The following is a 24,358-nucleotide window of genomic DNA, read 5'->3' on the forward strand; positions in this document are numbered from 1 at the left end:
TGCTTTTTATTGGGAACAGATCAGGTGGGTGTGGTTGACCCTAGTCTACCTCCCATACTGAAGTCAGACACATAAGTTTGCACAAAGCCCACACCACAGGGTCCATTGTTAGCATAGATTATCTTCGATGGATTACGTCATCAGGAAATTCAAAGGGACCGATATCAGGCAGACCATTAAAGGAGACCTCTCAGGAGCTGATTTGGGCTAGACTTATCATTGCACTTTGCAGAGTTAACAATTTCTTCATATCTTCTAATCATGAAGGTCTGGTTTAGTGTCTGGCCTGCCTCATGCCTCCCTGCCCTGTCCTCAGCAGGACTGCCATGGCTAAGGTTTTGCACCCCTCTTATCCTAGTATTCCACTGAACCCCAGCGCCTCTTCTTTTCTTGTATCACGTCTCATCTCTTTCTGCAGTTGAGTTCCCTGTAGTCTTTCGTCATCTTCTTTGCCATCTATTAGAGTGGAGTGTGGCTCCTTTCTGTCTTTATCCCATCGGCCGTGTGCAGTGGTAGGCTTGACGTGACGGTGGACACTCCCCTGCCTCAACGTCTGGGAGGAGGTCAGCTCTCCTTCCTCCTTAGCCTCTTATAGGAGGTTCTATTTTTAGATTTTCTTATTTCACATGGTAAGCGATTAAAAGGCCATCTTTCTGCTTGTGGTCCCTAGTTCCCCACGGTCCCAATTTCCCCCTTAGAGGAATTGTTTTCTTTTAACTGTGTCTACTTCTTGTGTATTCTTATGGAGTCCTTTCTGTGGTGGCCCTGTGCAGGGGTTCCAGCAATACACCAAGCACAAATGATGGTACCAGGAACTCACGCTCCAACTCAGTGTGTGTTGACCAATGTGGTTCTTCACTTACTGCTGCTGATGCTCAGGCACTGCTGATGGGTTTGCTATTTGCTCCATTTGTAATTTGTCAGTTGGACATACCTCATCACCTCTTCTCATACTCTACTCTCTTCTCACTCATCCGTCAGAGCACATGTCACCTGGCATTTTCCCCTGGGCTGCTTTTCTTACCTATTTTATCTGCAGATAATGTCTCTCCTGTTTCCCCTCACAGTTTCATGATATTTACTGACTTATGTAACAGAGGCATCACATGGTGACTTGTGTGGTTTTCTGAGAGCACAGCTCCTGCCTGATGTGTGTTCAGGCTTGGCTCCTTCCTGTATTCTGACATCAGGATGTCATGTATGTAGTTGGTGTATGGGATCTACATACTGATGCCAAGACATCGCCACTGACCATTTATGGTTTTACCAGACCTTTATCTGGTAAAATCTCAGTATCACTATATTTATTTAATTTCCAGTGTAACTTCAGTATTTGGGAAATACCAGGTTGAACAGTGCCTAAAATGTGGATTTATTTTGGAGATTTATCAAGTCTTCTGCTTAGCAAGTCTCCACAAGAATGAATAAATACACACTACCTCCTGCCGAGTAGAGTGACCAGAGAGAATAAAGCATGTGCATGTTCAAAGCCAGGCACTGATGGGCACTTAGCAAGCTGAAATGGATGTTCACATCTCACTCTGTCATTTCCACATGGAGACATTTCAAGAACCCATGGAGGTAGTTATGGGATGAAACTTCTGAGAAAAACTATTTGTGTATCAACAAGAGTTCTAGTGATGATTCTGCACTTACATTCCTAGAGACAGATATTTTCCCCATAGTAGTTCTGTAAACTTCAGAGGTCGAGTGTATCAAGGTCACTATCAAGTAGAGAGAGAAAAGAGTGATGTCAGTGGAGCCATAAGACAAATGGGGAACCTGATGTTATTAAATCAGGTGGGCATGCTTCTGGGTTAGCGTAACCTTTTTCCTTTTGACTCCCTTTGGTTTTCTGAATACGTTTGAATGATTTGTTACTGATATATCTGCTGGTTTATGTCTTCACTATAACCAAAACCTGTGAGCAAGCTAGGCTTCTCCATCTGCAGGAATGTTCCTGTACCTTGGCTCCTGCTAAGAGTATGGTATGCTATCACAGGAGCTACACCTGAGCCCATGAACCCTCCTATGTCGTGTGCTTTCAAACTGTTCCCCAAGTGGTTCAAGGCCTGGTTTGATAATTGTGGAGCCTCAGAAGAAGGTCCATGTTGCTAGCTTAGCTATCTGGCATATGGCTAGTGGCTATCCATCTCACTGTTGGGACAAACATGGACATGGACTTTGTATTCATACATCAGGGTTCTGAAGGGAGCTGTGCTTTCTTCAATCACAGGAGGTCTGTCCATCACAGTTGAGTGATAGAGAAAGAGGCAGGGAGTACAGTAAGATGAATTGTTCTGGGGCTGTCTGGCTATCCTGGCTGTGGCTGTCCCTGTTTGAACTGAGCAGAGATGCTCTCCTGCAATATCTTTGTTTCTACCCCAGTCTTCAAATCTAAAAGTGTTCTCTTTGGCTTCATCTTCTTTGTCAGTTAAGAAAATACTGTGTTCTATGGACATTGTTCACATGTCCAGTGAAGTTCTATATCAACTTATCTCTGACCTCCGGACAAAAGGCTCATTGTCCATTTTAATTTAATTCTTATGTGTTGGCACTAGTAGACAACCAGAGCCATAGTGGGCACCAGCGGATCTGTCCAATTCTATTACTCACACCTGGACTATGATGTGAATAATCAAACGTGAGACAATTGTAGTCGTGATTGTTATAAAACATTTGGTAGGGTTCAAGAGAATAAGCTTGTATATTCACATGTGCCCTTTAATATAACCTCCTAATAAACATTTTGTTGCCACACCCATCATAGATATTGGTGATGAGAGAAAAAAAAGAAAAGAAAGGAAGAATTTGAGTGTTTTACATTATTTTCCTGGGCTGAGCATTCATCTTTTCCTTTGGGAAAGCTCCTTGACCCTTCTTTTGGCCTCAAAGAGTTGCGTCTGTACCTTATCCCTTCCAAAGGATGATGTCACAGGCCATGAAGACCCTACCGAGACCTTAGAGTTGCAGGGCAGAGCTGCACCTGGCTCGCTTGGCAGCACGTCCACATGCTGCTCTCATTCACTTCTCTCAAATCCTCCGTTTCTCCGTTGGGCTTTCCTAGAAGCCGGAAGCCTTATGGAATCACCGTCCCCGTGTCCCCAAAATCCAGGACACCCCTAAAGGCATTTCAGCTGGCTGTATTTCTGTGATCTACAACTTCCAGCAGTTGTATTAAACTTTGGGTTATTTTAACGGAGGTTGGCTTTAAGCTAGTTGGCTTTTGATCATCACTGACATATGCCACATGGGGCTCATTGAGTGGAAGAGTTGCTGGAATGTTCTGGAAGGTCTTCTCATTTTCTCATCACCATCCACAGCTGCTCTCTATTGTGTGGGTGAGGAATGAGGACATCCCTGTGCTTCACATGTACAATAGCCAGAAACCAATGGGAGAAGAGGGGAAAGAGTCACGATAAATAAGGGGAAAGGAAGGACATGAGCTGGTCTTCAGCATTGGTGGACACAAGTGTCCTTCACTGATGGCAGACACATTGTTGCACAGATAACAAGTGGGGAGTCACCTACCTCAAGCTCTGGTGTAAATGTTTGATGTTACAACCTGGCTTTCCTGCTTTAATAGAATACATTTATGAGGTGATACTCTAAGTTTTCTGGCTTTTAGCAAAGTAAATTTATTTTGTGCTACTGGACAACTTTTCTTATTAAATCATATAATTGTGCAGGAAAGACCGGGACACGTGACAGTGCAATCTCAGATTCTGGTGTAGTTTATGCTATACATATTTCTAAGACCTCTGTACGACCCCTTATTCTGGGTACTTTGGCATAAGCTAAGCAGTGGAGGAGTCATTGAAATGGGCACCATTTTATTTTCAAACTTTTAAAGGTAATCCCAGTGAATCTGAAATAATGGCTCCTATGGATGTTTCATGAGATTTTTTTCACATGTTGAACGGCACTAAAATTTTTATTTTCTCAGCCTGGAGAAACAGCTCAGCAGTTAAGGGAGTGTACTGCTCTTGCTGAGGGCCTGCATTTGGTTCTCGGCTCACATATCAGGAAGCTCACAAGTGCTGATAACTCCAGCCCCAGGGAATCTACAGCCTCTCGCCTGTGTAGGCACCCACACTGACTTGAACATACACCTTTCTCCCACCCCAGGCAAATAATTCAAACTAAATTAAATCTTGGAAGGAAACCATCAGCATTAGTTTTTAAGTTTATCCTTTTTTAAGAAATAAACCCAGCCGTGTCTTATAATGCTAGGTTTCTCATAATCGTGATCACCATGCTATCCTGTGTCCCTCTAAGGATGCCTGTACTGGCTGTACAGGGCATTGATGGAACTTCCTAGCATTTATAAGCAAAGACTGCAGTGATTTTCAATATGTTCTAACTGGATCTCTTTCTCTTTGTTGAAGGGCTGGCGTGTGACAACGGGGCTTGGGTGCCCATGTGGCTGTGTAGTTCGGTGTGATTCATGACGGAGAGGCCACTCGTCTCTGCCCTCTCTCTCCTCGGTAAGTGAGACGCCTGAGTGGGAAGTGCTGAGACCCAGAGAGAGTGCTACACATTTAGACTAGACGTCTCTTCTGTTAAAAATGGCAGTAAATGATAGCTTTCAGAAAAAAGAACTTCTTTTTTAAAGGTATTGCTATTTGGGTTTGAGCATACTGTGAAATCACTGGCGAATCTCTGGGACAGGAAGAGAAATGGTGACTCACGGTGGCTTCTAGTCACAGTGTGACTTCCTAGCAGGTTTCAGTCTTGTGTCTGTACTGTGTCCTGGCTTGCTTAGTTTGTGGTGTGTCCATCTGTCCTTGCACTTTCCTATGGTGGGACTTCCTAAGGTGTCTTGTACCTTCTGAGAGAAGCCACAAATGCCCACACTGTCCTCAGGGATGTGATTTAGCTAGTAGCATAGAGACCAGTGTCTCACCTTCCAGAGCCCAGCCTCCCATCAGCAGTCCTGCTGTGGAGTCATCTAAAGTCCAGCCCTACCTCCTACATCTGTGGGAACTCACCTTAGGTGTCTCAGACTCTGGAGTTAACCTCTCATGTCAGACCTGTGGCCACCTTTAGAAGGACTGGAAAAGGGAGGGAAGGGAATACAGGTTGCTGTGGAGAGGAGAGGGGAGGGGAGGGAGAGGGAGAGGGAGAAGGTGAGGGAGGGGGTGGGGGAGAGTCAAGGACAGGGACAGGGACAGGGAGAGACAAGGATCTATCCTTCATAAACTGCTCACTGGGGACATTCCACTTTATTAAATTACTTCTCAACATAACTAAGTCTCACTGCAGGCAGCTTTGTTGTACTTTCCAACTTAAAAAAAAAAGCCAGTGACAGCCATATATACATTCTGTGTACGTTTGACTGTCACAGTTGTTTGACAATGTTGCCAGTTCCCTCTTGTTTTGCATCCTGATCTCTACTAAATGGATTTTAAGAGTTCAGTTCCAGGTGTGTGGAGGAGCTGGGCTGACACTGAATATTCTGTCCAGTTTCTACATTTCACAGGACAAGCGTCAGTGCTACATTGTGTGTCTTTCTGTAGCCCACATAAATTCAGGTTCACCAGTTATCTAAGTACAACTAACTCCAGCACCAGGACATCTCAGTCCCTCCTCCATGGAGAACCACAGATCCAGAGAGATAGAAAGAGCCCCAGGGATATTAAGGAGTCGGGTAGCTGTGATTTGGATGTGCATGGCCCGTACATTATAGGAGGATATTATTAGCTCACGTAGGTTGCACAGGGTTACCAGGCCCTGTGCTGGAAAAGACATCTAATTCTTGCTTCCATTCTTTAAAGCAGGTGCTTTCATGATCCTTAAAGATGAGTGAACTGAGTCATAGAAAGAGTCAGTAATTTACCTTCCCAGTCAGGGGCAGACAGATACCAACTTACAGCATTGGGCATGCCATTCTGGAATGATAACAGACATGCACTATTATTATTATTTTTTTCCATTCCAAAAGTTCCAGGGCTTTTAATGAAAAGGATACAACAAGTATTAAGGAAGTGATTTTTTTTTTCAAGCAATTGATTTGTCAATCAGAAATTGACAAAGTTCTCTTTTGAAGAGGTAGGGGAAAGCACGTTAGAGTCTACGGGCCTTAGATTCTCTGCTATGTCACCTTAACTCTGCCACTGCAATGTGACAGTAGCCACAGGCAATATCTAAATGATGAGTCTGACCATGTTCCAGTTATTTACAAAGGTAGGGAGGAGGCTTACTGTGGTCCCCACGGCTCTCTTTTGCTGAGCTTTGATATATGTGTTCTCTGGAGTGCTTAAAGATCTCATCACAGAGAGGACGAGAATATATCAGTAGTCATTAAGTCTCCTAACAAGATTTAGCGTGGGTGCATAGAATCCTATCTCAAATTTTAATGAAGTCTCCACTGTGCCTGCAAAAACCAGGGAATAAAGGCATCGGGGGCTCCATCCCTTGATAAAGTCTACTTACCCCAAATGTGTTAGGCTAAATTTTGGTGTCGGAACTATAGCTATTTAAAGTAAGACCTGAGGAACACTTGGCGTGTCCTGTTGCACACCTGGCATGTGTGGCTCATTTACAAAGCAAGCTCAGTAGCATGTCCTAATTACCAGTGTTTGTGCCTTTTCAGTTCCAGGCTCTCCTCATACCGCCACACATACATGTAGGAGCAGTGTGCAGTTATTTTTGGCTGTCAAATAACTATGTTGGAGAAAATGTTGAGCTATTAACTGTACTTATTTTACTAAGAGCAAAAGCCTGTGTCTGCAGGACTCATATATTTTAAAACAAGAAATAACCTTGCAACACTCTACACTTGCATCCAAAGAGGTGGTTTTGTTTTTATTTTTTGTTTTTGTTTTTGTTTTTATTCGTTTGGTCTTTTATTGACTATTTACACTTACATACAAGTAAGGGGATACAAACTGAGGAGGTTATATTTATGTATTTGGAATACACACATATTTGTATGTAATGACTACAGATGAAAATCGAGGCCATGAATTTGAAAGGAAGAAGGTGGGTATTGTAGGATGACTTTCGGGGAGTAAAGGGGAGCAAAGGAATGCAATTATATGACAATCTGAAAACCTAAAGGAACAATTTTAGAGCACTATTTTCTCTTTTAAAAGGGTACCTTACTGTATATTCGACTGTAGTATATTACTGGAAGCCCAGTTACTCTGCTTCTTTGAGGAATTAGATCAAGTTCCCTCATTCTTGGACCCTGATAGAACATAGCTTTTGTGTACATGCCTTTGCCACGGAGCTCCTCACTCCTGGATTCTTACCCCACCCGTGTGGAAATGTGCTCTTACCTTTAGTAACAGTGGCTACCATTGAGATTCTGCCTATAGAAATAAAAGTTCTGTCTATGACATCATATTAACTGAGAAAAATAAATTGCAATTTGCTATTGTATTTATCTTAAAGTGTGTCTATATCCATGTAATCTCTGTACACAGTTTATGTATCTAGTGAAGTCTGCTAGACTATATGCTGTACTTTCAATATGATATCTCTACAGTTGAGGAGTTTGCATTCTTAAAAATATTTTTATAATACTTATATATTTACTTATCTATTTACTTATCTTGAATGAGAGTGTGTGTGTGTGTGTGTGTGTGTGTGTGTGGAGACATATTGCCTACATGGAGTTTGGAGGACAACTTCCAGGAGACATCTTCCTCTCTCTCTACCATGTGAGTCCCGGGAATTGAGAATAGATTTTGAGGCATGGAAGGAAGTAGCTATCCACTGAGCCATCTTGTCAACACCAAAGGGATTTGTATTTCACAGATAATTTCAATGAAAATGAATAAATTATTTGGATGTAGTGAATGGTGATTGTTGGAATACATGCTTAAAAAAGAACATATTCCAGTAATGCCTTCATGAAGTTAACTACTGCTAGTATTTAATGTGATTTCCATTAGTATGTCTTTTATGAATGATTTGTGGAATTAAAGCAGCATAGACATACAGGTTTGATCGAGACTTTTCACTTGTTATACTATGCATGCTTCATAGTATGGCAAATTGTTAATAAACCTAATTTTAATGTTTAAATACTATCCTACCATGGAAAGACTCAATTTTTGGTTGGATGTGCTTGAACTGAAGTGATCATGGACAGAGGGGTTGGTCCAGACTTCCCACCCCTGGCTTGTCTTGTTCCAGCTTTGGCAGGCAACATTGTCATTATTTGTGAAGCATAGATATTTGGTGCATTAGCAGTGTTGCAGGAGCCCTAACCATCAACATAGAACCTTCGTCTAATTGAGGGTTGATTCATTAGGAAGAATAACTGTAGCTGATTTAGTATTTCAAAATAAGGGTCTTGTTAGACTGTCAGCCGGCTTTTAAAAGTGTTAACAGATAATTACCCTTCACGAACAATGTGCTGGAGAGTTTGTTTTGATAAAAACATCACTCCCGCTGGGTAGCATCCCTTAATAATTGTTTCGAATGATGACACTCATTCTCTTTTCTCTCTCTATTTTTTTTTTATTGTTTCTCATTTTGTGGATGTTATTTAAGTGGTAATTAGCTGCGGGGCTAGGATGGAGGCCGGAAACAAGCACGTGTGACGATATGCTCATGGGTATGTGTAGTTAGTAAGACCCAATGCTTTGTTTGAAGTTTTTCTAACAATTTAAGGAGATTAACTCATTGTCGTTGCTTCATGCTTTCTGATGGTTTAACTTTTAAAAATCGCACACAAATGGCTTTTCCTACATTTTTCGCTTATTAGCTTTATCGTTTTAAATATAAAGTTTGCTTTAATTGTGTTAATTTTTTTCTTTATAGTTTCTTTAGTCACTGCTTAGAAACTTGAGATTTAGTTTTACTGTTTTGTATGTAAGGAAAGATCTTCGTGTTTCGATTCAAGAGGCAGTGACTTTAGATAGATGATGCTTTTCAAGCTGTTCACCTACTCTTCTCTCCCTCATCCTATTTTTAAGGGAAGACTTTATTCTATTATTTTAAATTATGCACATTTGTGTGGGTTTGTGTGTACCTGTGTATGCTTGAGTGAGTGTAGAGGCCTGCAGAGGCCAGAGATGTTGGATCCCCTGGAGATGGAGTTACAGGTAGTTGTGAGCTGCCCAGCATGGGTGCTAGGAACTGACTTTGAGCCCTCCCCATGAGCTCTTAGCGCTTAACTGCTCATTCATCTCTTCAGTCCTTTTCTTCCTTATCAATAGATCAATCTCCAATTTTAGTATCAAAGAATATGAGGGCACCCAAAACCCTATGCAGGTAGGAAAGGCTTGAGTTTTACTTTCCTTTATTTTACGGTGGAGACCCACATTACCAGTCAGGCTGCTGAAATTCCTTAAGTATTTTGTAAGTCCTCTTTGTTCAGAAAAAAGAGTAACTTCTGCACTTTGGGGTGTTCTGCAATCCTTACCTATCATTGAGAAATTGTAAATCTAAGCACGATGTAAATACTTATAAAGGTACATGGTGTTGGCCATCAGTTTTGGATTTTGTCAGCAAGCTTTAATGGTACATGACATGTTTCACTGTAGCATTTTATGAATGCATATATATGCAAATATATACCTATACCTATACCTATACATATTTCAGTCAGGATTAAGCCATTGTAGCCATTTTGTTTCTTGCTTCTGCCTTGTGTAGCCCTTTCCCCCAGTGTTTATGTGGCATGTATAAAGCTCTACGACCAAGTTGTGAAACTCAGATGTGACGCTGACGTCCACACTGGTTCAGTTACTCATCTACACTGTCAATCAATGGTGGACTTGAGGTGATGGTTTGGACACATATCCTTGGGCTCCCCGGAGACTGAATCTCTAAGGGACCACAGCTCAGCATTCTTATCTCTGTTGCTGTTTCTTGAATATAATTGAAAGTATACAGGTTTACCAGCTGTGAAATAGATGATGACTTACTTATACTACAGAGAACACTGGACAAAGAAAATTAATACTCAATTTGCTGTCCTGCAGGGAGTCTTTCTTTTGATGCTCTTGCTCCAGTCAGGGTTTTATTTCATGGTATTGGCATGGGCATTGTTGGGATGGGGCGCTTTGCTTGCTTACACATGCTGAATGATCATATTTTAGGGGTAAAGATTTAGCCTGCCATTCCAAATAACGTCACTCCTTATTATGCCTGTCCTTTCGTCTGTCCATCTAGTGGAAAATCTCTGTGATGTGATCCAGAGAGGCCTGCACAGACCTGTTGGTTAATCACATGCATTTCACTCTGTGCTACCAACGTTCACTAGTGGGAGAGTTGTCTGTTCTCATTATCCACGTTAGAATGCACTAGAATTCCCATCCCAGCACCCGTGAGCCTGGCCTCCTATTCTGCTCTCTTCTGTTTGGGGTTGTAATCTTCTTCCTCTTTTGTTTATGTGAATGCCTGCCAAGCATGCTCTCAGCCTGGGGGTCGCCAGCTTTATGGCTGCACCACACATTTGTGAATCATCACAGATGTGTGGTGAAGCCCACTCTCCATTTTCTGTCCATGATGCTCAAGGCAAAGCAGGGTGAGGTGTGTATGTGCTGTTTATTCTCACACACACATCAGTGTGGCAGATGTGTATGGGGTTAATTTCTGGGATGTAAAGATTTTCAAGTGCCTGAGAGGGCACCGCCTTCTTATTTGAATTATGTGTAGGCTCCTTTGACAGAATATCTCCAAGGAGAAAAGCGCCTGTGTTTGGGTGTTTGGGTTTTATGGCCCTTGGGAATTTCCTGCACTGTCTCCACATCAGAGAACTGTTGAAGCCTCTTTGCTTCAGGGGTGCAGTCTTAAACAACTCACACTTATCCAGAACTTTCATGTGGCTTCTCTGTGTTTGTGTCTCTGTCAGTCAGGGCACAAAGGGTTGGCATTTCACCTCATTTGCTTTTGCTTAAAGCCTGGACAAAGATCATGCTGAGGAAGCCAGAGCAGGAAAAGCAACAGTCGGAAAGATGGTCAGGCGATTCTGGGACATAAACACTGCTGTGGTTTCATAAAACAGTGTCCAGGAATATCTGGCTCTTATATTTCATTGCTAAGGAATGGGGCAAGAGAGGCAGATCTAAGGCATTTGCAGTCTGAAAAGATTTTAGACTTTTTTTTTCAATACACATAATTTGGGTGACTGCTCTGTTCCTAGCCCAGAGGCCACATTCCTTGTAAGGACCGTTGTTTCTCTTTTTCATGCCAGAAGTTTCCATGCTGCAGGCATAGTGAAAAGTCAGGCATATACCCACAAAGTTGAGCAATCCCAGCAGCACACTTGGTGGCTACTCTGGTTTATTCTGGTCGGGACCATGACCCAAGCAAGCATGAGTGAGAGGTATTTGTTCCTTTGCCCCTATCATTTTTCAGATCCTTTCTTTCTTTGGGGGTTAACAGCTTTTATTACCCATCCCCCATTATCTTTTTAATAAGACCTTAAGCACCGAGCTGTGAACTCTAATTTCCGGTGTAGCGATGACCCATTTTTCCCATGTTTTCTGAAGGAAAAGATCCTTAAAAGCATTTGCTCTATGTGTTTTCAGGGTTTGTCTTCGCCCCAGCTTCCGGGGAGAAACCCTTTACCCTTCTGCAAGCATGTCCTTGTCGAGAGGCCCAAACTAGGATGCTGGTAAATTTGGCTGTTGAAGTTCAGTTGGCTTCGCGCTGAGTCGTCGGCAGTGTTTGTGCCCTTGGCCCCTCCTCTCTCCCCAACGCAGATTTCCCATCTGTTTAAAAACCTCATTGATTGTTTGCCAGTTTTATACCTGAACGGCGTGGACTTCAGTCACTTCTATCTTCTATTTCTCATCTTTCTCTGTCTCTCGCTAGAATCCTTACCAGCAAACCTCCCTCTGACTTTCATGACTTATTTTTCTATGTGGCCCACTGAGATTATTAGGGTGTCGTGCCCCATCGTGAGTGAGAGATCACTTACTGGAGCAAGAGAAACTTACCAGCGACAGTCCCACTCCTCCACTCCCCAGACAACCGCTAACTGCCTCGTCCTCCCCCCCCATCTCAGTTCACTGTGTCTCAGGCTCACCTCTCTGCCATGCAGCCATGGGAGTCCTGCGTGCTTCAGTGACTGGCTCCATGGTTCTCATTGCTTCAGCGGCGGCGTCTCATTGAGTCTATTGACTTCCTAACATTTAAAAACTCCAGTGTCGAGTGTCTATGCCTGCCAGGACCTGCAATCCCACACTCTAGAATGTCTGTTTAATTGCCTATCTGTTCTCACAGATTGGGTATCAAATCATGGTTTTGAGTAGCATGCTAAACTTGAGTTCCTTTCCTGCTTCCCTTGTTCTATCTTCTCCATTGTACTAAAGGCCAGTCCGTTTTTCTAGTCTCAAAGGATCTGGGATTGAAATAATTCTCAGTTCTGCTCTTTGCCTCCTGTAGGATAACCAAGCTATCAGTAATCTCATCATTAATCCCCAGATCGAAAATCCACTACTTTTCAGCACTTTCGTTGCTACCTTCCTCTTCGCTCCTCTGAGGATCTTAGTGATGTGAGTAGATTCCTTATGACCTACTCTGTTGCTGCTTTTCCAGCCTCTGGTCAGTCTCTCTACCGCCTCTTTGTCTCCTACTTGTCTCTGCAGTGTGTGGCTCAGGGTTCTCTAGTGGCTCCATTTCATTTGGGTGAAAACGCCTTCATCGCTGCAAAGCCCCGCCCCTTCTCTATCCCTCACCCTTCTTCCTATTGCTGGTTCCATCTTACCTCCTTTCTCTAGTGTGATGTGGCCACTAGCTCTTTACAGACTCCCTTCTGTTAGCTGTGGTACTCTATGTGAGTATCAAACTGCTGAGTGACATCTCCTCTTCCAGGTTTTTTCTTAATCACAATTCCTTGGGGTTACTCCTGAGTAAGTTACTAACTCTAGAACAATCTCACTATTTTCCCTTGCTGACTTACATTTCCCCCAAAGTATTTAGAAGTCTCTGATTTATTCAATATATTGTTTTATAAGTTAGTCTACGTTCTGGTCTTCCCCAGTGTTAGCTCCACTATGGAAGGGTGTTTGCATATTTTGTGACACATTGCTCCATCCTTTTCGGATGAGAATGACCTTGTCAAAGCATAACTGTCTGACAGTAATAATTTAAAGTATAGATTGATTCATTGATAAATGGCTGACGGGTGCATTTGGGAGGTTTACCAAGCTGAATGGATAAAGACTTGTTTCTAATTTGGTCGTGCACAGTTGGACATCTGCTAGCTTGTGTGAAAGAGGAAGGACAGGGCTCTTCCTGAATCTCAACCAATTTGCACATTTGCTGTGCTTTCCCAACTGTTATCTAGCAGGTGGATATTTGCTTGTTCACCAATCTTTCGAACTCAATTCTTCATCCTCCCTGGGCTTTTTCCTCTTTTTGTACCAAAATCCAGATGAAGTCAGTAACACCCCATCCCCATCATTTTGCTTGTACAGTTTTATATAAAGTTGCGGCTCTTGTCAGGCTATGTCTACATCAGTCTCATTCTTTTCAAACTACTTGGTTCCGGGCTTGGTTGTTGTGTTCATCCCCTCAGTACTGGCTACTGTGGCACGCAGCGGGTGCTGGGCTATGTCACATGTGTTATTTAATAAAGTTACTCACTTGAAATTTTATGACGTTTAGTTTATCTAATGATTTGAAGTGTGTTAAAATGTGATCCCTTAGACTCTCTTAGAGTTTCTCCCATTCATGTGATATGTTAATTATGTGATTTTACAATAATAAATTAATTAGGTTTGCATCTCAGGCTTGTCTACTTATTGCTGAGATCTAGTGTCTTTCTGATTGGCCTTTGAGGTTTTCCAATGTGAGTGACCACCCTTCTAGGCTATATCCTTCCAAAATCTTTGTCTTACTTGTTTTAATGAGTGTTATTTTGCTCTTGAGTAGGATTCTTTCTCTATCCCAGGCTGTCCTTAAAATTATCATCTTTCTGCTTCAGTTTCCCTGGCACTGGGATATTCATCCTCGAGGTCTGTGCATAGGCTGGTAATTCATTCTGAAGGAGAATGAAATGGAGGCGAGGTGTAGGATATACATAGCCGAGTGTGGTCCTCCCCTGTACTGGAGGGTCAGGTGGCAGTTCCTTCCTGGAGTTTAACATTTCATAAATCAAGTGCTTGGGCTACTATCAGTGTCACAGCAGAGCTTTATCAGTGTCATCTTCAAGGAGTCTATGTTGCTAAACACAAAAATAGCCCAGCATGGCATAGCTGCCAGGTCACGGGGTGAGGCAAGCTCAGAACTCTGAAGTTGTTTTTTCTGTAACACAGTTATCTGGATGTACATGTCCAGAGAACAATATCGATGAGAAGGGTGAGGACATGCTGTTAGAACCAAGCAGTGTCTGAGGTCAACTGGATGGATAGGTAGGTATTAATAGATAGGTTAATGGTGATAGATACATTTACATATGTGTGTATATACATGTGTAAATACTTAATGTATAGAGATAGCAGATCCACTGGGATGCATGCATAAATCAATGGCTAAACCTGGGTAGTAAAACTCACCTAAATAGTTCAGCTATGAACTCCAGGCACATTATTTAATAAACTTCTGTAGAACAAGCAGCACTGTACAGTACCTATTAAATAAGTGGTATTCATTGACTTTGTGAACAGTAAACATTTGCACATATATATATATATATATATATATATATATATATATATATATGTAGTTTGTATAGCCACCCCTTTCTTATCAGCCATATTACTGGGCCATGGTACCAATTGAGTCCATAGCAGTGATATACAAATGGATCTGTCTGGCAATATAGCTTACAATATCCATTAGATACAAAGGAGCATCAGCGAGACAGAAAGGTACACACTTGCTTTGTTAGTGCTCATCTGAGATGCTGCCACGATACTAGCACAGATTCAGGACACATCTATTTTGGGTAGATAGGAGCAGGGGAAGGCAGGGCTTGGTACCTAGTCCATGTTGGCCTGGAACTCATCATGTTGTCAAGACTAGCTTTGAACTTGCTTCAAACTTCCTGCCTCAGCTTCCTCAGGGCAGGGATTGTAGTCATGTGATACCATGCCTGCTATCTCTTCAATTCTTATTCTTGATTTTTTTCAAATCCCAAGTATCCATTACTTTTCTGTATTTCTTTTAGAATTTCTTCCTTCTTAAACCAGTCTGATACAATAAAATATCCCTCTGCCACTGTAGTTTTTGAATCAATTTCTTTTATCCACTAACTTTATATTTTACCTATTATGTTGTATTCTTCTTATTATGCTATAATTCAGACATAGAAATGTGAATAATGTCTTAGAAGTGCCTTCTGGAATATCTTAATAGTACGGACAATAAACATGAACTTTGACAGCTGAGTTAGCTACAGTCATATGTAAACATCAGTGTTCATTCGCATGAGGAGTTTTGCATGAGTTTGTTTTGTGCAGTAGATTATTCACGGTAAATTGTTCTCTGGAGCAAATCCCAAATGGTCAGACATATTTAAAACTAATGAAGTGCACATATCTTGTGAAGATATCTTTGATCTGGGGGCCACATTTTCTTTTTTGAAGCCCATACATGGCTCCCATGTATAGAAAGTCTCAAGTATAGATACAAGGTGTCACTGCATCTTTCTGAAGTCATCCACTTGGGATCAGAAGGAAATATTGGATTTCTTGGAATGTAGCCATGACTGCACAGTGAGATGGCTTAGTGGGTAAGGACGCTTGCTGACAAGCTCAGTGGTATGAGTCCTTTCCTCAGCACCTGGTGGAAGGAGGGAACCAGTTCCTGGAGCACCATGTGTGTCCACACACATGCATGTATTTATATGTACATATGCATGTATTTATATGTAAATACATGGATAAATAAATTAATGGTTCTTGATAGTAACAGAAATCCAAACTTAAGGAATTTAATAAGCTTATACTCTCCAATGGTGTAATTCTGATAGGTTATTCATAGGAATGGCTGTAGTCATTTGAGTGTCCCCAGCACTCTAAGCACTGACAGACTGGTCAACGTGTACTGTTTTGTCCTCACGACAATCATATGCATATCTCACTAATGGTATCCTCAGTTCAGAGATGGCAGGGGAACACTGTGGAGATGTTAAGAAATGTACCAAGGTTATGTCAAGATCTCCAAGGTGACTGAGCCTAGTGCATGATATTGAATTTCTTAGTCTAGCATGTATTTCACTGCTTTCACTTCCAAAAGTTTCATAATATTCTCAAGAGAGAAAAAACCCACCACAGACTATTAAGCCCACCTATTTTAAATGTTTTTGGTAAAGAAGCCAGCTGTGGATTTATACGGATAGAACTTCAGTTTTATTTCTTAGAGCTTGCAAATATATTGAGGATAGGACCTTGCACTTACTGTATAATTATCTTGTAGAAGACATATGATTGGTGGTTGATTTCACATAGAAATCCCACATGCACAGACATCTGTATAAACAAATGGTGCTTCTGACCCATCTCTTCCTGGACATGGGGGTCACCAAGGACTTGCAGGCATCTCAATTAATGTCTGGTTAGAAATCAAGTTTCTGTTACTGATATAAACCACTCACCACTTTCTTGAAAATTATAGGCAAACTCATAGTGGGAAACCTCATTCTCTCTCCTTCCTAAGCAGATGTCTTGTGAGCACACTCAGAGGAGTCTGCTGTAGCCACTGGGAATGTAGTAGAGACTGACGCTGATAGACTCCTAACTCTTAGGATGCATTAGGGCATTACGGCAATTACAATACACAGGAGATGTGTCATACCTGGATTCATCTGGTAGAGCATGGATAAGAGGCAATCTCTAATCACCTTGTAGAGAACAAGGAGGCAATGACCTAAATAAGACCAATAAGCAATTAGAGCATGGGGGCTGTTGTCAGCCAGGACATGAAACTTATGTGTTTCCTGTGGCTTTGAGAAGTGTTTGGAGAAGGTGGTTGGGCAGCATTGGTTGGCATTTTCTATTTGTTGTTTAAACTGGCATGGTTACCACAAGGACAGTGAGCCACAAAGTAGAAGGAATGAGGCATGAAGACCTCGGAGGGGCCTGTCTGCCATAGATCATTCTCTATGGCACGGGTGGTGGACGGGTGAATGTCTCAGTGGAGGAGGAAGAACGTGGATCTTGATATTTTTAGAAATTGCATCTGTGTTACTCTACCTGAGTACAGCTGGAAAAATAAAGCATGGGATGTAGTTGGGAACACAGCACAGAGGTCTTTGTGCCCACAAATCTCCAGAGAAACCAGGAATGTTAAGCGTGCAAGCTTGTTTTTTCAATGGGAAAGTGGTAGAAAACAAAACGAAACAAGAAAAGAAAAGAAAAGGAGAGAAAAGAGAAGAAAAGAAAAGCTGTTCTTCCATTAAGAAAGCTGAGAATTGAAAGCATGGTGAACTGTGCTACCTATTGGGCCAGCTCATTTGAAGCTCCTACAACCAGGACTGGAGGTGGCTAATAATCTAAATGACCTATATGTTATGTTTTTGACCAAGACCAGGAGATACTTCCCTAGACCCTCAAGCTAGTAAAGGTACCCTATCTCTGGACCCCATCTTCATGGAGGAAATGGTATGCCTCCTGAGTTGAGTTTCCACGTACTTAACAGTTTATTGTACACTGGGGATTGTGTTATACCAGGAAAATTTCCCCAAATTGTACTGTGCTCTAAGTATGCTGACAATGAACTGCTTGGCATCAGACTCCCTGAGGTCTTGATCCGGGTTCATGCAGTCGATCTACACTGAGTTTCCATCCTCACCTCTCTGCAGTTCACTTCTCTGCCCACCACAAACACTGGCAGGGTCCCTCTCCTCATACCAACTTTGGATTTAAACAGGTCAATAGTAGACCATATCCAGAGACAGAAAAGCCCTGGAAAGGTACAGATTTAGGAAAGAAAGACAAAAATCCTTTCTGGGCCACGATAACTTGTGTTTTGAAGGGGTTCATTTCTTATTCAGATGGAGTAAGTACTTAGTCCAAGTGAGTCTGGGCTGTTGTGAAATTATTGGAGCTTGAAGTACATATTTGTGGTCCCTGCCTTGTTGACCTCACAGACAGGAGTCACTGTAGAAGAGCAGTGTGCCTTGGTCAGAATTAGAAAACATGATTAGGGTTCTGACACCTGTAGAGGGGCTCCTGGTGACATTTTATTTGAAGTTTGATTCTCCAGAAATGATAAAAAATGTGACAGAAAGTTCCAGAGGTAATTTTGTTCTTGAGAGGTGCCACTAAAAGTCTTAGTAGTGGCAACCTCTAATGTTTTACCATTAGATTCCATTCTGGCTATGGGAGACAGAACGAGCTCTTACAGTGAGTATCTAATGAGAGTTCCTTGAGCATCAATCTCCCCTCTCACTCATTAGCTCTCACTGTATCTAGGAAGGCACTGGTCCAGGTATGCTCTACCTCAATGTTCTCTTCCAGTTAACCTGTTATCAAATTGCACTTTTGTAACACATCTGTGTTTGCTGCATGTTGTTCTTTTGCATTATTTTAAATTTAAAAATTATGTGTATATTTGTTTTACATATATATATATACATATATATATATATATATATATGCATATGCATGTGCAGGCTACCTTTCTCTTAACACAAGCTAGAATCACTGGAGAAGAGGGGGGGTCTCAATTAAGAAATCGCCTCCATAAGATAAAGTTGTGGGCAATTCTGTAGGGCATTTTCTTAATTAGTGATGAATAGAAAAGGGCCCAGCCGAATGTGGGTGGGAGTTGGACCTGGATTCTCTGACCAAGTCATGGAAGAAAAACCAGTAGTAATACTTTTCCATGGTCTCTGCATCAGCTCCTGCCTCCAGGTTCCTATGCTGTTTGAGTTCCTGTCCAGACTTCCTTCAGTGATGAACTATGATGTGGAAGTATAAGTCAAAAATCTCTTTCTTCTCTAACTTGCTTTTGGTCATGGTGTTTGAGCATAGCAATAGAAACCCTGAGACAGTGTGCCACATGTTCCCTGGTGACGACAGAGGCCAGGAAAGGGCATCTGTTCTTCAACTGAAGTTACAGAAAGTTGTGAGCTGCCAAGTTGCTGCTGGGGATTAAACCATGGTCCTCTGCAAGAACAGCTAATGCTCTTGACCAAGGGGCCATCTTTGAAGCCCCTGCGTACTGCTTTTTAGTTTTCTGTGTCTCTCCTCCCCTGCTAGGGATCCTGTATCTTGGAGAGGCCTGATGAGTGCTGTGTGGTCAGGGAACTCCTTTCTGGCAGCAGCATAACAGCATATAAGCCTCCTCTGTATCTCCATATGGGCTTTGTTATGATGGGATGGGGGTTTTGTCCAGTGCTGTTAATAAAATGCTGCACGTGGCAGTGCAGGCAGGAGGCCAAGAGTTTTGGGTTTTTAGTTAACCCTGCTTACATTGTCAGCACCTTTGTAAGAAGATCTGTCGTGTGAAGTCACGATACCTGGGTTTTATCAGTCGTATAAAACTTTGATTTTCTATCACAGAGGAAACAATACATTCTAACACTGTAAAGCTAATGACCCACATTTCTCATTGTTAGTGAAAATGAGACTTGGTGCTGGCCACTGAGTCCCTGAGGCAGATGTACTTTACTGTAAAGTAGGGTGTAGGGCGGGGTGATGAGAAGTAATGACCTGTGAACTTTCAGAATCCATGGGAAGTGCTCTGGCGCTAGGATATGCCTCATTTGTATGGTGTAGTCAGTGATCAATAGTCTTGTCCTTTAGTGTTACTGGGAAAAGTGGATATCCAAAAGCACAGAAATAAAACCAGTTTCCCCTATCTCTTCCCAGGTCTACCAACTCAGAATGGTTCAAAGATCTCTATGCAAAATCTAAAGTAATGGAATCATCAGAAGGAAATATAAACACTTTGAGTTATGGATATAATATATATATATATATATATATATATATATATATATATATATATATCCTGGTTTACAGTTTCAGAGGTTCAGTCCATTATTATCATGGAGGAAAGTATAGCAGCTTCCAGGCAGACATTGTACTGGAGGAGCTGAGAGGTCTATATCTTGATCTGCAGACAGCAGGAGAGGACTGTGTTACTGGGTGTAGCTGCCTACACAGTGACACATTTCCTCCAACAGGGCCATACCTCTTATTAGTGACACTCCCTGTGGGCCAAGCATTCAAACACATAACTCTTTGGACACCATAGCTATTCGACCCACCACATACGCAAACCAGCAAATGAGATGAATAAACTTATGAAGCTTTTACACAGCCAACTGAACAAAGCAACTGAGTGTGACAAGGAAACCACATCCAGGATGTACTAGTACTAGGATGTAAAATAACCTCACCTATAACAGAAGGAACAATCTGATTACACATGAACAGGTGATAGAGTAGACACTTGTCACTAGAGAAATATACAGATGGATAATGAGCACTCACTTTATATATTGTTTATGGGGAGGTAAATTTTAGAGTGGAGAACGGTGTGAAGATTTCTCAAGGTGAAAGAGACCATGACCTGGTTCATCAGTCTCCATCCATTGTATGCAGTCCAGGGAAAGTCAGTCAGCTTATCCAAGAGGTAACTACATAGCTATTTACTGCTGCATCGTTCACAAGAGCAAACCAAAGCACCAATGCGGATATCCTGTGACAAATGTGTGGATTAAGAAAATACACAAAATGCAAAATAATACATAATGAAATCTCTTCCTCTGTTAAAATATAAAATGTATCTAGAAGACACTTATTAAGTGGAATAGGCAAGGGCCCCAAAGACAAATGCTCTATATTGTTGGTCATCTGAAAATCAGTAAAACTTGATCTCAAAAAAAGAGAGTAACAATAGTGATGACTGGGGGAGGGGAGATAGAATAAGAAGTACGGCAAGAGCCAACAAGAGCCATAGAGGGCAGTTGTTATGACTGGTAAGGTCTAGCATTCTCCAACACTGTGGGGTAGCTAAGAATGACAACACTGTGTCTTTTAGGAAGAACTGGATTCTAAACACACAAATATTAAAGCATTGAGAAAAAATTTAAAATGTTCATTAACATGATTTGACCATTATAAATACAGATGCGAATTATATCATGGCTCTATACCTCATAACATGGAAAGTGTACAGTGATATCATGTGCCAAATGCAAAGAAGCAAACAATAGCAAACCAAGCAGTAAGATAAATAATGAAGTAAGAGTGGATTTCACCCCTACAGGGTAATGTCGTTGTTAAAGACAATTTCAGAATTTAGCATTTAAAAATTATAGCACATCTCCTTTAAAAATTCTTGATACTTGGGGCTGGAGAGATGGCACAGTGGTTACAAGTATTCATTGCTATTTCAGTGAGTCCAGTTTCAGCTCTGAATACCAACATAGTGGTTCACAACCATCAAACGGCAGTTCAGGATACCCAGCACCTTTTCCTGAGTAACATAGTTACCAAGCACACAGTGGTGAAAAGTCACTTATGCAGATTAAAAAAAAAGTCATGCACATAAAATAAAACAAATCTTCTAAATACATTTTAATGTCTAATACTCTAGGGTTTGAAAATCACCTCTGAAGAAATCCATGTGGACAAGTTTAAATGAAGCACTCCTATGTCTGTTAGTCTGAATTTTAGGAGTGTGTGTTTCCCTGTCTCGGCTGTATCGAGACACTTGGGTGTCAGACAATGCAGGCACAAACCACAAGTGTTGAAGGTAACTATAGGCAAGATGAAATTTGGGGAAATATTGGTGATGGTAAACTCATGGAGGAAAAGATGAAGGGGATAGATGGGCACTGGTGCCGGTGAGCCCATGAGGGCCAGGAAAAGATGAAGGAAATGGAACTTACCTCCCCTGGCCAGGGTTTGAGTAATGACTTCTCCACTGCCAATGGGACACAGAAAAGGAATCCTGTTTGATTTCTCTTCATGGTATACTTCTAGAAGAAATTCATTCTTTGGGATGGGATTAGGGACAGGAAGAGGGTTTCATTATACTTTCAAAGATGAATTTTTCTCTGCTTTGGCCTTACAAACACCACACAATCCTTCCTTATTGTCGCTGTCAATGATAGTCTAGTGAAAATTCAGCAAGATGAAAATGGGAGCAGCCCAGAGAGATGCTTGGGGAGATCTAAGAGAAGTGAAATCCAGGCCCCATTCTTGCCAGCTTGCTAAAAGCATGCACTTATTGCTTGGAAATTCTCGGGAGCCAGCAGAGCTACATCCCAGGATGGATTTCCTGATGCATTGCATCCCATCATGCCTTCTTCTTGGCTGAAAAGCATTGTTGGGATGTAGCACTTCTAAGGACATAGACTCAGTGCTGGCTTTAGCAGCTCCTATATTAAGGCTGAACACCAGAGAGAAGACTATCATGAGCCCTGTGCCAGGAGGACATGCACATTTATACAGCATTCTGTTCCTTAGAAGACAGTCAGTTGTTCCCCGCAGACTCATCCCAGTTTACATGCATGGCTACCTTCTCCTCCTACAGGATCAACAACCTCCTGGATCATTCTTCTAATTGTTCAAAACAAACAGAGTTACACACAACTAAAGTACCTACTACTGGCTAGGATTCTACTAAAATCCTGTCCTGTAACTGATGCTAATATGGGTTTCTTAGATTTTTGGAAAAGCATTTCCATAATACCTATGATACATACGCAAATTATTTTATCTAGCAGTGATTATTCTAAACATTTTGATTGCAGAAAAAGAAATAATAGTATATGTGAATAAATATAGGTTGTAAACCTAGGCACTCCAGGAGAAACATGTGAAAGCATAATATATATATATATATCCTTGTATTCAGTTTTTTTCTTCTGTCTCCTGAAATCAACCCTTGTTTTGAATGGCTATCAATAAATTACAATAGATGTGCTACAAGATTGCTTTGAATATTAGTTAAAATCATTGTCCTTAACCTGGAGACATATCTATTTATTACAGAAGGAAACATTTACAGTCACATCAAAGACAATAACATTCCTTAGAATAAACTTAACCAAGGAAGTGAGAGACCTCTACAATGAAAACTTTAAGTCTCTGAAGGAAGACTCTAGGAAATAGAAAGATATCCCATGTTCATGGACCAGTAGATTTAATACTATGGAAATGAACTTCTTACCAAAGGCAATTTACAGATTCAGTATAATCTCAATCAAACTATCCATACAATTCTTTATAGAACTAGAAAAAACTGTGAAATTCATTGGGATCATAAAAGAACTCAGCCAGCCAAGACATTCCTGAGCAAAAAAGAACTACTGGAGGGATTGCCATTCCAGATTTCAAAATGTATCATGGAGCTGTATTCATGAAAGCATTATGTTACTAGCTTAAACCAGACATGTACATCAATGGAATAATATAAAAGACCCAACCATGAATGTTCTTAACTAGAACCATCTGATGTTAGACAAAGAGACCAAAATACACATACTGGAGAAAAGACAGAATCTACCAAATGATGCTTAGAAACATGCATGTCCTCTTGCAGAAGAATAAAGTCAGACCTGGGTCTATTACTCTGCACAAAAGTTAGCTACAAGTAGATTAGAGAGCTCACCTTGAAACCGGAAACAGTGAAAGTTCTATAAGTAATCATAAGCAGCACCCTATGGACTTTCTGAAAATGGTTCTATTTCCCTATTTTGTCACAAACAAGCTCCTCCTAAGGCTGTATGCCCCATTTGTATGTGACCACATGAACCTAGGGAAATGTGTAGAAAAGTATCTTCCATAGTTTAAGCATGACTTATGAGGTAGAGTGTGAAGTGATTTCCAAGAGCTGACCCTGAAGCAGGCAGTGAAGTTGAAAGTGTACAAGGGTTAGGAGGCTTGGGCCTGTGGGGTTTTACCATTTTCTGGCTCAGAAGAGAAACCTAGATGGAAGGGAAGTTGCCAGGCTGCCTCTCCATTTCTTCCCGTTCCATCGGGAGTTAAGTTTCTGGCAACGGGCATTCTCCTTTGAACATTCCCTTCTTAGAAGATCAAGCTTGCTCAGAGGATTAAGACTCTGCAAGCCCTCCCTTAGGCATTTGATATAAGATACCTGATATTTCCCTTCTTCACATGAGTAACCCCTGCACAAATCATTTATGCTTCCTGTGTCACAGTGTGCCCTCCTCTTGTGTATTATGGGAGGTGATGAACAGTATCATTAAAGAAAACTCTAATGGAGAATGCTCAAGGTTTTACTCGAGAAAAGGATAAATAAGAAGACTGAGTCTAACATTACCCCAGGCCATAGCTCCTTTCTTGACCAATGTTGCTGCTGTAGATTACAAAGTAGAGGTACTCAGGAAACTGAGTAGACTGAAGCAGGCCTGGTGGAATTTCTGCTGGGCTCCTGTGTATGTCATGTGTTTCCTGCTGGGGCATCTTGTGTGCACATGTCTCAACAAGTAACATAGAGACACAAAATGCCTTGGCCCAACTAC

The 24,358-nt window shown here is 41.5% G+C and overlaps 1 protein-coding gene across 1 annotated transcript in view; it reads left to right on the forward strand.

Annotated features, from left to right (window-relative positions):
• The window catches only part of Sema5a (semaphorin 5A), a 433,461-nt gene that overhangs the window by 94,954 nt on the left and 314,149 nt on the right, over positions 1-24,358 (forward strand). The window contains exon 2 of the mRNA XM_028767632.1: positions 4,389-4,487. The gene's annotated coding sequence lies outside the window, so the exon portion shown is untranslated. The remainder of the gene's footprint in view (positions 1-4,388; positions 4,488-24,358) is intronic.

Source organism: Grammomys surdaster, unplaced genomic scaffold (assembly GCF_004785775.1).
Source record: "Grammomys surdaster isolate TR1022 unplaced genomic scaffold, NIH_TR_1.0 174, whole genome shotgun sequence".
Lineage (NCBI taxonomy): Eukaryota > Metazoa > Chordata > Mammalia > Rodentia > Muridae > Grammomys > Grammomys surdaster.